The sequence below is a fragment of the Canis lupus genome, chromosome 38 (genome assembly GCF_003254725.2).
Source record: "Canis lupus dingo isolate Sandy chromosome 38, ASM325472v2, whole genome shotgun sequence".
In the NCBI taxonomy this organism is placed as follows: Eukaryota; Metazoa; Chordata; class Mammalia; order Carnivora; family Canidae; genus Canis; species Canis lupus.
In genome coordinates, this window is record NC_064280.1 from 22,160,193 (window position 1) to 22,168,015 (window position 7,823).

At 45.6% G+C, this 7,823-nt stretch overlaps 1 long non-coding RNA gene across 2 annotated transcripts; it reads left to right on the plus strand.

The window, feature by feature from the left end:
* The first annotated feature begins 3,587 nt into the window (after nucleotides 1-3,587).
* LOC112643004 (uncharacterized) lies at nucleotides 3,588-7,823 on the plus strand. Of its 2 annotated transcripts, none has more exons than XR_004812834.2 (4): nucleotides 3,588-3,907; nucleotides 4,871-4,972; nucleotides 5,341-5,640; nucleotides 6,104-7,823. It is a non-coding gene; the product is annotated as an uncharacterized LOC112643004 (long non-coding RNA). The 2 variants fall into 2 exon arrangements; XR_007409167.1 differs by having other exon boundaries at nucleotides 5,555-5,640.

Consider the following 7,823-nt stretch of genomic DNA (forward strand, 5'->3'; position numbering starts at 1 on the left):
CCTCTCGGTAGTGGTGAACACAGGTGGACACAATCTTGTGATACATAGAATCCAATTGAAGTGTGAGCATTTAAGTACAGTAAAAACCTAAAGGAATATGAATTTTGATATAATGCAGTTGGCAAGTGTGTCCTGTACTCACCCTGTCCCTGTCTTCACACAGCAAGGACTAATATTCTCATTGAGTCATGGATACAAAGGCATTTTATGCTGGGAATCAGGGAGGAGGCAAGCTGAGTTTGGCATCTCCAGTTTCTCTGTGTCTTTGGGCCAGGTCAGCAACTGGCAGGGGCCAATGACTGGAAAATTTCTGGAATCCCTGCTACTGTCCCAGAAGTCCAGCCATGCACAGGCACCAGAATCATCCATCAACTGGGCATCACCCCCAGGGAGCATCAAATCCCAGCCTGAGCTGTAATTTGGATCCTGCAGCCACTGTCCCACGTTCCACTGCATTGATCCACCACCAGTTCCTAACCAGCCCTTCGTTAACTTTGCAAGTAAAATGACCCTGCGTTTTATACAACTGTATTTTTTTTGACATCACTTTTAATATTATGTGGGTTTTTTCAAAAGATTTTATTTATTTATTCATGAGAGGCAGAGAGAGGAGCAGGCTCCATGCAGGGAGCCCGACGTGGGACTCAATCCAGGGTCTCCAGGGTCATGCCCTGGGCTGAAGACGACGGTAAACCGCTGAGCCGCCGGGGCTGCCCTATTATGTGAGTTTTTGACGTGTTTATAACTCCCGTAGATTAGAATATGAAAAGAATACAGAATCTCAACAAGTTTAAAGCTTTTTACACTTAAATGGAGAGATAGTTAAATATCTCAAGAGCTAAAAGAAATGCAACAACAAGTCCAGTGCTATAGTTACAGCAAAGGGAAGAATTAGACGATATCACAGTGTGCAAGTTGAATCGAGGGACACAGGCTATGAGACTAGCCTTCTTTTAAAAAGATTTATTTATTTATTTGAAAGAAGGAGAGAGCACATGCGTGCACATGAACGAGTGAGTAGAAGGAAGGGCAGAGGGAGAGAATCTTGAAGCAGACTCCCATCTCAGAGCGGAGCCCAGTGCGGGGCTCCATCCTGCAACCATGAGATCAGGACCTGAGTCAAAACCAAGAGTTGGACACTTAACCGACTGAGCCACCCCGGCACCTGAGACCAGGCTTTTAGAGGACATCAACAAAGCAGATAAAGGCACCTGGGTAGGTACCATGAGTAGATGTCTCAGTGATGTTTCTGGTCAGTAAGCAACCTTAGTTGGTGGAGCAGGTGCCCCAGAAAATAGCTGGAATCCAGATGACATAACCGTGTCCTTTATGAATCTTTCAGTCCTGGATAGATAAGGAACTCAGGGTAGGCATGTTCAGGGTATCAGTTAGTAGTTTTTGTTTACATATATGTGTTATTTGAGACATCAGGCTTACTTTAAAAAAATTTTTTTTTTGACATCAGGCTTACTAATGTGATAGTTAACTTTGTGGTTCTGATTTGAACTATGCGTTTGAACAACTGATTTACATTTGTGATTTTATTTTTTTTAATTAATACATTTTTTGTTGAAGCATGCTTGGCACACAATGTTACATGAGTTTCGGGTGTACGACATCGTGATTGGACAGGTCTATACGTTATGCTGTGCTCACCGCATGTGCAGCGGCCGTCTGTCACAACACAGCACTATGACAGTTGAATTGAAGTCTGTATGAAGTATTGAATATTTGAAGAAAACTTATGAATTGCCATACTAATAAGCTCAATGTACTAAATTTACAAGCCTTCTTGTATTTGGGGAGTCTTATTTATTGATTCAAATACTTTGTCTAAGGTGGGTGGGCGGGATGGGGGTAATAGGTGATGGGGATGAAGGTGTGCACGTGTCGTGATGAGCGCCAAGAGATGCATGGAAGTGTTGAATGACTATACTGTGCACCCGAAACTAACACAACCCCGTATGTTGACTCTCCTGGAATAAAAATAGTAATACTAAAAATATATTTATATCTTATGTCTTAAAAAAAGAAAAGCAGAAGAACTCTATCGTAAGGTCTGTTTTCAACTCTGAAAAAAACAAAAGTCTTTTAAAAGGAAACGAAATGCATTATGTTCAATAGTGAGATTTAAAGTCCTTAAAGAAATCCATTTATAAATTTGTAAAGTGTCAAATATTATCAATAGCCTCCCAAAAGGAGGTTAAGGGCTGCCTCATTTGTAAATGGAATATGACTTACAAGCTGAACTGCCCTTGAGACTGGTCAAAGTTTAAAATTTTTTTTTGGTAAATTTAATATGAATTCTTAAAAGCAATAAAGCCTATGGATAATTTTTTTATACACAAAAACCATTTTCAAGGAAATAAATGATAATGGGGAAGTCTTCTTGGGAAGTAGTTTGCTAAGATCATAGGTAAGCAGCAGAGGCATGTTTCAAATCAGAAAGCTTCATATCCACCCCACTGTACCCACACGCAAGGCTAAAGCATCCTACTTTGTTTTTCCATCAACATGATTTTCTTTCCTACTAGCCTGTGAGGACCATGGTTGTAGAGACTTCCTATCATCTTCTCTCAGGCCCCTTGGCACAGTGCCTTTGTGGCACCCAGCAGGAGCTGGTATGTATGAGGAATAAATGAGTGAGGAGAACTCAGTGAGAATGGTATCCAGAAGTCCAGGAGAGGAGAGAATTTCAAGTAGGGAGGGTCCCAGTGTCAAACTTAATTGGCGCTCCTATAGGATAAGGACCAGAGTCTATAAGCTATGACCAAGGGGAGGTCATTGGTGACCTTTTTCAAAGCAACATGTGGATTCTTTTCAACAAGTCTTGTTGGGGCACCTGACCTCCATTCACTGAAGGCCAGGGAGATACTTGTCAAAGTCTGAGAAGTAAGGGGCCTGACGGGAGACACTAGTCACAATGACATCCTCATGGACATGTCAACTGTCTGCAGAGCCTAGCAGAGCCACGGGGACTATTTGGTGTAGAGAGGTGGGGAAGGGAGCATCACACCTGTGTCTCCTCTCCTCTTTCCCTCCCTCTACCCATGGATCAGGACTTTCACACAACTCCTTCAGTCATATCACCAAAAGCACAAATTACAAAATAATATCTGACCTCGTCGCTCGTGGTTGGAGGTAGAGGTGGTCCTAAAGGTCTTATTTCCTGGATTTTTCCTACCCTGTTTCTGTGCTAAAGAAGCTACAGCCAGCAGCCTGTGCTTTCCTCCTTTCTGTCTTTGGGTCGTTCTGGGCTCGCTCTTCTCTGCCTGTTGACTCAATGCCTGCTATGCACTTAGCAATCATGTAGGAGCTAAGCCCCTACTACGTGCTGACACTGAGCTAGTCAGTGGGAATTGAAAGATGAGAAAGAAAGGCTAAGGTGAGGTGGGTGAGGCAGGTGGCAGAGATTAGGGCGATCCAGTAAGCAGATTTGCTGGAGTCAATTTACAGGGCTGAGAAAACCCAAGGCATTTTGGGAGAAGAGTCTAGAAATAGTCTGCTGTGACTGGAGTTCAAGATCAGAGAAGTGGTGACGTGGCATGAGGTCAAGGTTGACGAGAAGCAAGAGAACAGGAAAAACTTCGTCTACCAGAGCTGTGAGCCTGGACTTTACCTTGCAGGAGTGGGGGACTTCTGAAGGGTTTATAGCATGGCTGTGACATTATCAACTTTGACTTGGAAATAGCTCCCCTGGTCTTTTTCTCACGTGTCCCCTCATCTCTACCTCTTGTGACTCCGAAGCTACATGTGATTATTGTGGTGAACTCTAAAAGGAGGAAGTGTTTGTGGGCTGACATTTACATGTCCACGTTGGCCGGCTGTCTTGAGGCAGGCCAGTCTGCTGGGGCTACCGTGGGTCTCTCTCTACCAGGGTCCTTGCTCCTGCTTGGTCTTCTCATGGGTAAGTCTCTTCCCGCCACTACCTCCCGGGCACCCCTCCCTGCCTGCAGCACTCTAGCCATGGGTGGTTTTCCCTGAAGATGCTGCCTCCCTGGGAGCCAGGCTCCATGTGTGTACGCATGTCTGCGTGCATGTGTGTGCGTGCGCGCGCGCGCGTGTGTGTGTGTGTGTGGTGCATGTGCTACCATCTCAGACTGGGCAGGCCCAGACTGTGTCCTTGTCACTCTCACATTTCTTCTGCTAATGAGTCACAGGGAACCTGGGTTTCTCCACACCGGCTGATGGTGGCGGCATGAGATCGGGGACTTGTTCCGTCTTCATCTTGCCATTTCAAGCATGATCCTCTTTTGGATCTTTGCCCCTCCTCCCTCTTCCACCAGCCCCCCCGGGAGTCAGCCTTCATCAGGAATTGAACTTGCTGTGTCCCATAAACGACTTCAGTAGGAGATCTCAAAGCTGGCACTTAGCAGCTGTTTCTGTCCTTCTAGATTGTTGCTGCTTGCTTTTGTCGCTGAGGACCTGAGTGGTGGCAAGAGACAGGCATGGGAACCAGAGGTCAGGGGAAGGAAGCTTCTGAGAAATCTGCAGGAGGGGCCAGGCTTTGATCTTTGTCTTGAGTTTCAAGCTTTTGCTTTCATTCTCCTTCAGGGAAAAATCAGCATGTGTGGTTTGAAGGCCACCTGCCTCAGGATTGTCCCCACAGGCTTTTGGGGAGTCAGGCTTTGGGGAGTCCCCTAGGCCTACTGATGAATCCCTTGCTGCATTTAAAACTTGGTGGTGAAGGGAAGCAAAAATTCTTATCTACCCTCAAGGCCTCCTACCTGAACTTATGTGAGATAGATAACAGAAGAGAGAGAAAAAAGAAAAAAAAAAACCTCAAAGTTTTATGACCTGAGCATGGAGGCCCAATAATGAAATTGAGACCTAAAGAAATGACAGAGGAGGCCATTTCTGTACTTTCTAGACAGAGAGACCATACATCTGTGAGGAATTGACAGGACAAAGAAAACGTCCCGTCGGGAGCTTCAACTAGTGAGGAATTTTAAGCAGAGTTTGGGCTGCAGGGGTAAGTAAGTTAAAAAATAACAATAAAAAATAAACAAGGGTTGTTTGTCAGCCTTCTCAGCTCTAAATTTCTCATCTCTGGTGATCAGGAGACTCTTTACCTCCTGGTCCAAGTCTGCCTTCTACATGGGAGATCCGTGTCCTGCTTTCAGGGGACAGAGGAGGGCCTGGGTGTCCTTGCACTAACTGGCTTTTAAGTAACTTATTTAAATAATCAATATGCCCAAGTGGCCCACCTTGGGGTAGCCTGCCCTTGGCCCCAATCACAGTTTACAAAGAACCTTTACATAAATTACAAAAAGAACCCTTGATCTCCACATCAGACTTCTGATATAGAGAAGGCAGACAGGATCACACACACTTTTACAGATGGTGAACCGAGGCTTGGGGAGAGTAGGTGACGTTTTCTGGCACAAGTCTGGTAATCTGCAAATGGAAGCCAGCACGGCCCAGCGGTGGGAACATAGTAGCACCATGGAAATTTAGAGAACGGTGTCCTCGGCCAAGGCAGCAGAACTGGCATGGAGATTCCTGCACGGCCCTCCTCAAGGCTCCTCACCTCTCCTTTCCTGTCCCCGCACAGAGCAAGCTCTCTCTGTGGCATCCAGGCCAGCCCCTTGGTGGTCCCTGCCCCTGGGAGCATCTCCCAGGCAAATGGCAAAATAACGGGTAAGACAGGCCCTGCCTCAAAAAATGTTCATGGTTCTTCAGTTCAGTTCTGGAAACATCTACTAGGGCTCTCGTGTGCCAGGTCTTGTGCTGTGTGTGTGTGTGTGTGTGTGTGTGTGTGTGTGGTGGGACGGAGGGTCAGCAGGACTCAGGGAGGAATTATGTATCGTGAAAGCCCATTGCTGGCAGTACAGTGTCATTGGCAGAGCACCAGCTTTGGGGTCAGGTGAACTTGGATCTTCATGTGGACTCGGCTGCTACCTAGCTGGTGACTTTGGACAAGTTTCTTAAGCTCTTTGTGTCTCATGATCTTTATCTTTTAAGTGGGAAGAATATCTGTCTTACAAGTTTATTGGGAAGTTAGATAAAATAACGTGTTTACCCTGCTCGGCATGGTGTCTGGCATTTGGGATTCATGTCCTGATCTGATGATCCCTCTGTGTCTCCCCTCACCTGAATCCAGAAACAGAATTTGGACCCAGAATCTCCACGCATGTTCACTGCAATTAACCCTGAGGCTAAACCACCAGCCTTCCTTTCTCACTCAGATATTAATTTCCTTCCATCTTCTCTCCTTGGGGAGCTTGGGAACTTGGGTGAAGACATGCACACAGCTATCTGTAGCAGACAGGATGATGTAAATGCTTAAAAATAGACTAAAAATGGATGAAAGACCTAAACATGAGACAAGAATCCATCAAAATCCTAGAGAACACAGGCAGTGTTCTCTGTGACCTCGGTCACAGCAATTTTTTGCTAGACACATCTCCAAAGGCAAGGGGAACTAAGGTAAAAGTGAACTTTTGGGACCTCATCAAGATAAAAAGCTCTTGCACAGCGCAGGAAACAGTTGACAAAACCAAAAGACAACCTAGAGAATGAGAGAAGATATTTGCAAACATCTTATCAGATAAAGGGCTCACTCAAGGGACGCCTGGGTGGCTCAGTGATTGAGCGGCTGCCTTCGGCTCAGGGCGTGATCCTGGAGTCCCGGGATCGAGTCCCGTGTCGGGCTCCCTGCATGGAGCCTGCTTCTCCCTCTGCCTGTGTCTCTGCCTCTGTCTCTCTGTGTCTCTTGTCAATAAATAAATAAAATCTTCCAAAAAAAAAAAAAAAAGGGCTCACTCAAAAAACAAAAAATCCAATGAAGAAATGGGTAGAAGACATGAACAGCCATTTCTCAGAAGAAGACATGCAATTAGCCAACAAACACATGAAAAAATGCTCAACATCAGTCAGCATCAGAGAAGTATGAATCAAAACCACAATAAGATATCATGTCATACCTGGCAGAGTGGCTAAAATTAGACAGTCAGGAAATGACAGATGTTGGTGAGGATGCGGAGAAAGGGCAACCCTCTCACGCTGCTGGTGAGGATGCAAGCTGGTGCAGCCGCTCTGGAAACCAGTATGGTGGTTCCTCAAAAAGTTGAAAACAGAGCTGCCCTACAACCCAGCAATTGCACTACTAGGAATTTACCCCAAAGATGCAAATATAGTGACCCGAAGGGGCACCTGCACCCTGGTGTTCATAGCAGCAGTGTCCACAGCAGCCAAGCTATGGAAAGAGCCCAGATGTCCATCGACAGATGAATGGATAAAGAAGACGTGGTATATATATCTATATATATATAGTGGAATATTACTCAGCCGTCAAAAAAGAAATATTGCCATTTGCAACGATGTGGATGAAACTAGAGGGTATTATGCTAATCGAAATAAGTCAATTGGAGAAAAACAATTCTCATATGATCTCACTCATATGTGGGATTTAAGAAAGATCAAAGGGAAGAGAGGAAAAAATAAAACAAGATGAAATCTGAGAGGGAGGCAAACCATAAGAGACTCTTAATCATAGGAAAGAAACTGAGGGTTGCTGGAGGAGATGGGGGTGGGAGGATGGGGTAACTGGGTGATGGGTGTTAAGGAGGGCACGTGATGTAGTGAGTACTGGGTATTACATAAGACCTGATGAATCACTGACCTCTACCTCTGAAACTAGTAATATATATTACTTAATTGAATTTAAATAAATAAAAAGGGCAGCCCCGGTGGCTCAGCGGCTTAGCGCCGCCTTCAGCCCAGGGCGTGATCCTGGGGACCCGGGATCGAGTCCCACGTCGGGCTCCCTGCATGGAGCCTGCTTCTCCCTCTGCCTGTGTCTCTGCCTTTTTCTCTCTGTG